The following is a 7,278-nucleotide window of genomic DNA, read 5'->3' as shown; positions in this document are numbered from 1 at the left end:
GATTTGGAACGCCAGTTTCGGCCATCAAATCTCGGGCAAAGTATGGACTATTATACATTGCTGGAAATCCCAGGATGTCTACTTTCCAACGCCATTGAGAGCGCGCCAATTGGGCTTTTGTAGCTCCAGAAAATTCACTTCGAGTACAGGGAGGTCAGAATCCAACAGCATCTGCAGTCCTTTTCAACCTCTTAATCAGATTTTTGCTCAGGTCCCTCAATTTCAGCCAGAAAATACCTGAAATCACAGAAAAACACACAAACTCGTAGTAAAGTCCAGAAAAGTGAATTTTAACTAAAAACTAATAGAAATATACTAAAAACTAACTAAAATATACTAAAAACTTACTAAAAACAATGCCAAAAAGCGTATAAATTATCTGCTCATCACAACACCAAACTTAAATTGTTGCTTGTCCCCAAGCAACTGAAAATCAAATAAGATAAAAAGAAGAGAATATGCAATGAACTCCAAAAACATCTATGAAGATCAGTATTAATTAGATGAGCGGGGCTTTAGCTTTTTGCCTCTGAACAGTTTTGGCATCTCACTCTATCCTTTGAAATTCAGAATGATTGGCTTCTATAGGAACTCAGAATCCAGATAGTGTTATTGATTCTCCTAGTTAAGTATGATGATTCTTGAACACAGCTACTTTATGAGTCTTGGCCGTGGCCCAAAGCACTCTGTCTTCCAGTATTACCACCGGATACATACATGCCACAGACACATAACTGGGTGAACCTTTTCAGATTGTGACTCAGCTTTGCTAGAGTCCCCAATTAGAGGTGTCCAGGGTTCTTAAGCACACTCTTTTTGCCTTAGATCACAACTTTATTTTTTTTTCTTTTCTCTCTCTTTTTTTTCGTTTTTCTCTCTCTTTCTTTCTTTTTTTTTTCTTTTCGTTTTTCTCTTTCCTTTTTTTTTGTATTCACTGCTTTTTCTTGCTTCAAGAATCATTTTTATAATTTTTCAGATCCTCAGTAACATGTCTCCTTTTTCATCATTCTTTCAAGAGCCAACATTCATGAACAACAAATTCAAAAGATTTATGCACTATTCAAGCATACATTCAGAAGCCAAAATATTGCCACCACATCAAAATAATTAATCTGTTATAAAATTTAAAATTCATGCAATTCTTCTCTTTTTCAATTAAGAACATTTTTCATTCAAGAAAGGTGATGGATTCATAGGACATTCATAACTTTAAGGCATAGACACTAAGACACTAATGATCATGAGACACAAACATAGATAAACATAAGCATGAAAATTCGAAAAACAAAAAAATAAAAAACAAGGAGATTAAAGAACGGGTCCACCTTAGTGATGGCGGCTTGTTCTTCCTCTTGAAGATCTTATGGAGTGCTTGAGCTCCTCAATGTCTCTTCCTTGCCTTTGTTGCTCCTCTCTCATGATTCTTTGATCTTCTCTCATGATCCTTGAGTGAAGATCTTAGGGGTCTCTTGTTTGCTCCATCCTTTTCTTAGTGATGGGCTTGTCCTCATCAATGAGGGTGTCTCCCTCTATGTCAACTCCAACTGAATAACAGAGGTGACAAATGAGATGAGGAAAGGCTAACCTTGCCAAGGTAGAGGACTTGTCCGCCACCTTATAAAGTTCTTGGGCTATAACCTCATGAACCTCTACTTCTTCTCCAATCATGATGCTATGAATCATGATGGCCCGGTCTATAGTAACTTTGGACCGGTTGCTAGTGGGAATGATTGAGCGTTGGATAAACTCCAACCATCCTCTAGCCACGGGCTTGAGGTCATGCCTTCTCAGTTGAACCGGCTTTCCTCTTGAATCTCTCTTCCATTGAGCGCCCTCTTCACAGATGTCTATGAGGACTTGGTCCAACCTTTGATCAAAGTTGACCCTTCTAGTGTAAGGGTGTTCATCTCCTTGCATCATGGGCAAGTTGAATGCCAACCTTACATTTTCCGGACTAAAATCCAAGTATTTCCGCCGAACCATTGTAAGCCAATCCTTTGGGTCCGGGTTCACACTTTGATCATGGTTCTTGGTGATCCATGCATTGGCATAGAACTCTTGAACCATTAAGATTCCGACTTGTTGAATGGGGTTGGTAAGAACTTCCCAACCTCTTCTTCGGATCTCAATTCGGATCTCTGGATATTCACTCTTTTTGAGTTTAAAAGGGACCTCGAGGATCACCTTCTTCAAGTCCACAACTTCATAGAAGTGGTCTTGATGCACCCTTGAGATGAATCTCTCCATCTCCCATGACTCGGAGGTGGAAGCTTTTGCCTTCCCTTTCCTCTTTCTAGAGGTTTCTTCGGCCTTGGATGCCATAAATGGTTATGGAAAACAAAAAGCAATGCTTTTACCACACCAAACTTAAAAGGTTTGCTCGTCCTCGAGTAAAAGAAGAAAGAAGATAGTATAAGAAGAAGAAATGAAGGAGATAGAGATGGCTTTGTGGTTCGGCCAAAGGGGGAGAAGTAGTGTTTAGGTTGTGTGAAAATGAAGGAGTGAAGATGGGTTTATATAGGAGTGGAGAGAGGGGTAGGGTTCGGTTATGTGAGGGTGGGTTTGGGAGGGAAAGTGGTTTGAATTTGAATGGTTAGGTAGGTGGGGTTTTATGAAGGATGGATGTGAGTGGTGAAGAGAAGAATGAGGTTTGATAGGTGAGGGGTTTTTGGGGAAGAGTGGTTGAGGTGATTGGTGAATGGGTGATGAAGAAGAGAGAGGGTGGTGGAGTAGGTGGGGATCCTGTGGGGTTCACAGATCCTGAGGTGTCAAGGAAAAGTCATCCCTGCACCAAGTGGCGAAAAAAATGCTCTTTATGCCAATTCTGGCGTTAAACACCGGGCTGGTGCCCATTTCTAGCGTTTAACGCCAGCTTCTTGCCCTTTCCTGGCGTTTAACGCCAGTCTGGTGCCCCTTTCTGGCGTTAAACGCCCATTTGCTAGCTTCACTGGCGTTTAAACGCCAGCAAGTTCTCCTCTAGGGTGTGTTGTTTTTCTTTCTATTTTTCATTCTGTTTTTGCATTTTCAATTGATTTTGTGACTTCCCATGATCATCAACCTATAGAAAACATAAAATAACAAAGGAAAAATAGATAAAATATAACATTGGGTTGCCTCCCAACAAGCGCTTCTTTAATGTCAGTAGCTTGACAGTGGGCTCTCATGGAGCCTCACAGATGCTCAGAGCAATGTTGGAACCTCCCAACACCAAACTTAGAGTTTGACTGTGGGGGCTCTGTTTGACTCTGTTTTGAGAGAAGCTCTTCATGCTTCCTCTCCATGGTTACAGAGGGATATCCTTGAGCCTTAAACACAAGGGATTCTTCATTCACTTGAATGATCAATTCTCCTCTGTCCACATCAATCACAGCCTTTGCTGTGGCTAAGAAGGGTCTGCCAAGGATGATGAATTCATCCATGCACTTCCCAGTCTCTAGGACTATGAAATCAGCAGGGATGTAATGGTCTTCAATCTTTACCAGAACATCCTCTACAAGCCCATAAGCTTGTTTTCTTGAATTGTCTGCCATCTCTAGTGAGATTCTTGCAGCTTGTACCTCAAAGATCCATAGCTTCTCCATTACAGAGAGAGGCATGAGGTTTACACTTGACCCTAGGTCACACAAGGCCTTCTTGAAGGTCATGGTGCCTATGGCACAAGGTATTGAGAACTTCCCAGGATCTTGTCTCTTTTGAGGTAGTTTCTGCCTAGACAAGTCATCCAATTCTTTGGTGAGCAAAGGGGGTTCATCCTCCCAAGTCTCATTACCAAATAACTTGTCATTTAGCTTCATGATTGCTCCAAGGTATTTAGAAACTTGCTCTTCGGTGACATACTCATCCTCTTCAGAGGAAGAATACTCATCAGAGCTCATGAATGGCAGAAGTAAGTCAAATGGAATTTCTATGGTCTCAGTGTGAGCCTCAGATTCCCATGGTTCCTCATTAGGGAACTCATTGGAGGCCAGTGGACGTCCATTGAGGTCTTCCTCAGTGGCGTTCACTGCCTCTTCCTCCTCTCCAAATTCGGACATGTAGGTCATGTTAATGGCCTTGCACTCTCCTTTTGGATTCTCTTCTGTATTGCTTGGAAGAGTGCTAGGAGGGAGTTCAGTAATTTTCTTACTTAGCTGACCCACTTGTACCTCCAAGTTTCTAATGGAGGACCTTGTTTCAGTCATGAAACTTTGAGTGGTTTTGATTAGATCAGAGACCATGGTTGCTAAGTCAGAATGGCTCTGCTTAGAATTCTTTGTCTGTTGCTGAGAAGATGATGGAAAAGGCTTGCCATTGCTAAACCTGTTTCTTCCACCATTATTATTGTTGAAACCTTGTTGAGGTCTCTGTTGATCCTTCTATGAAAGATTTGGATGATTTCTCCATGAAGGATTATAGGTGTTTCCATAGGGTTCTCCCATGTAATTCACCTCTTCCATTGAAGGGTTCTCAGGATCATAAGCTTCTTCTTCAGATGAAGCATCCTTAGTACTGCCTGGTGCAGCTTGCATTCCAGATAGACTTTGAGAAATCATATTGACTTGCTGAGTCAATATCTTGTTCTGAGCCAATATGGCATTCAGAGTATCAATCTCAATAACTCCTTTCTTCTGATTAGTCCCATTGTTCACAGGATTCCTTTCAGAAGTGTACATGAATTGGTTATTTGCAACCATTTCAATTAGTTCTTGAGCTTCTGTAGGCATCTTCTTCAGATGAAGAGAGCCTCCAGCAGAACTATCCAATGACATCTTGGACAGTTCAGACAAACCATCATAGAAGATACCTATGGTGCTCTATTCAGAAAGCATGGCATAGGGACACTTTCTGATTAATTGCTTGTATCTTTCCCAAGCTTCATAGAGGGATTCTCCTTCCTTCTGTCTGAAGGTTTGGACTTCCACTCTAAGCTTACTCAATTTTTGAGGTGGAAAGAACTTTGCCAAGAAGGCATTGACTAGCTTTTCCTAAGAGTTCATGCTTTCTTTAGGTTGTGAGTCGAACCATGTCCTAGCTCTGTCTCTTACAGCAAAAGGGAATAGCATAAGTCTGTAGACCTCAGGGTCAACCCCATTAGTCTTGACAGTGTCACAGATTTGCAAGAACTCAGCTAAAAACTGATGAGGATCTTCCAATAGAAGTCCATGGAACTTGCAATTCTGTTGCATCAGAGAAACTAATTGAGGCTTAAGCTCAAAGTTGTTTGCTCCAATGGCAGGGATAGAGATGCTTCTCCCATAGAAGTCGGGAGTAGGTGCAGTAAAGTCACCCAGCACCTTTCTTGCATTGTTGGCATTGTTGTTGTTTTCAGCTGCCATGGGTTCTTCTTCTTTGAAGATTTTTGTTAGGTCCTCTACAGAGAGTGGTGCCTTAGCTTCTCTTAGCTTTCGCTTCAAGGTCCTCTCAGTTTCAGGGTCAGCCTCAACAAGAATGCTTTTGTCTTTGCTCCTGCTCATATGAAAGAGAAGAGAACAAGAAAATATGGAATCCTCTATGTCACAGTATAGAGATTCCTTGAGGTGTCAGAGGAAAAGAAAAATAGAAGGAAGAAGTAGAAGAATTCGAACTTATCAAGAAAGATGGAGTTCGAATTGTGCATTAAGGAATAGTGTTAGTCCATAAATAGAAGGATGTGAAAAGAGGGGAAGAAATTTTTGAAAATAAATTAAAAGGATTTTAAAAATATTTTGAAAAACTCTAATTGATTTTCGAAAACTAAGAGTGGAAAAGAAATCAAGTGATTTTTGAAAAAGATTTTGAAATTAGAAAGTAAAAAGATATGATTGAAAACTATTTTGAAAAAGATGTGATTAAAAAGATATGATTGAAAAGTTATGGTTTTAAAAAGATTTGATTGAGAAGATATGATTTGAAAAACAATTTAAAAAGATTTGATTTGAAAATTAATGACTTGGCTAACAAGAAAAGATATGATTCAAACATTAAACCTTTCTCAACAGAAAAGGCAACATACTTGAAATGTTGAATCAAATCATTAATTGATAGCAAGTATTTTTGAAAATGGAAAGAAATTTATTTTGAAAAAGATTTGATTTTGAAAAATTTTGAAAACTTAAAAAAAATTTGCATTAAAAACAAAATCTTCCCTCTTGTGCCATCCTGGCATTAAACGCCCAGAATGGTATACATTCTGGCATTTAACGCCCAAAACACTACCCTTTTGGGCGTTAAACGCCCAACCAGGCACCCTGGCTGGCGTTTAAACGCCAGTTTGCCTTCTTCACTGGGCGTTTTGAACGCCCAGCTTTTTCTGTGTAATTCCTCTGCAGTATGTTCTGAATCTTCAATTCTCTGTATTATTGACTTGAAAAGACACAAAAAAAATTTTTTTTTTGGATTTTTAATGATGAGGAATAATCAAAATGCAACTAAAATCAAATAACAATGCATGCAGGACACCAAACTTAACATGAGACTCTAGACTCAAACAAGAAACATAAAAATATTTTTGGTTTTTATGATTTTGTAAATTTTTTTTTTGGATTTTTCGAAAACTATGTGGAAAAGTAAAATAAAGGATTCAAAATTCTTAATGAGAATCCCAGGAATCATTGCAATGCTAGTCTAAGACTCCGGTCCAGGAATTAGACATGGCTTCATAGCCAGCCAAGCTTTCAAAGAAAGCTCCGGTCCAAAACACTAGACATGGCCAATGGCCAGCCAAGCCTTAGCAGATCATTGCTCCAACAGCAAGATTGATAGAAATCGACAAGCTCTTGTGATGATAAGTTGAAACTTCGGTCCAATAAAATTAGACATGGCTTCACAGCCAGCCAGACTTCAACAGATCATCATAAAACTCTAGAATTCATTCTTAAGAATTCTGAAAAATACCTAATCTAAGCAACAAGATGAACCGTCAGTTGTCCAAACTCAACAATCCCCGGCAACGGCGCCAAAAACTTGGTACACGAAATTGTGATCATCAATGGCGCCATCAACATGGTACGCTCAATTGCAATCTCAACTATTTATCACAACTTCGCACAACTAACCAGCAAGTGTACTGGGTCGTCCAAGTAATAAACCTTACGCGAGTAAGGGTCGATCCCACGGAGAATGTTGGTATGAAGCAAGCTATGGTCACCTTGTAAATCTTAGTCAGGCAAACTCAAATGGTTATGGATGATGTATGAATAAAACATAAAGATAAAGATAGAGATACTTATGTAATTCATTGGTGAGAATTTCAGATAAGCGTATGGAGATGCTTTGTCCCTTCCGTCTCTCTGCTTTCCTACTGTCTTCATCCAATCCTTC

At 39.7% G+C, this 7,278-nt stretch overlaps 1 non-coding gene across 1 annotated transcript; it reads left to right on the top strand.

The window, feature by feature from the left end:
* Window positions 1–4,802: 4,802 nt before the first annotated feature.
* On the top strand, window positions 4,803–4,910 carry LOC112798669 (small nucleolar RNA R71). Its single transcript, XR_003200270.1, has one exon. It is a non-coding gene; the product is annotated as a small nucleolar RNA R71 (small nucleolar RNA).
* Window positions 4,911–7,278: the final 2,368 nt, after the last annotated feature.

Source organism: Arachis hypogaea, chromosome 4, assembly GCF_003086295.3.
Source record: "Arachis hypogaea cultivar Tifrunner chromosome 4, arahy.Tifrunner.gnm2.J5K5, whole genome shotgun sequence".
Classification (NCBI taxonomy): domain Eukaryota; kingdom Viridiplantae; phylum Streptophyta; class Magnoliopsida; order Fabales; family Fabaceae; genus Arachis; species Arachis hypogaea.
Note: the sequence above shows the minus strand (reverse complement) of the source record. Positions and strands in the feature narration are given on the sequence as shown.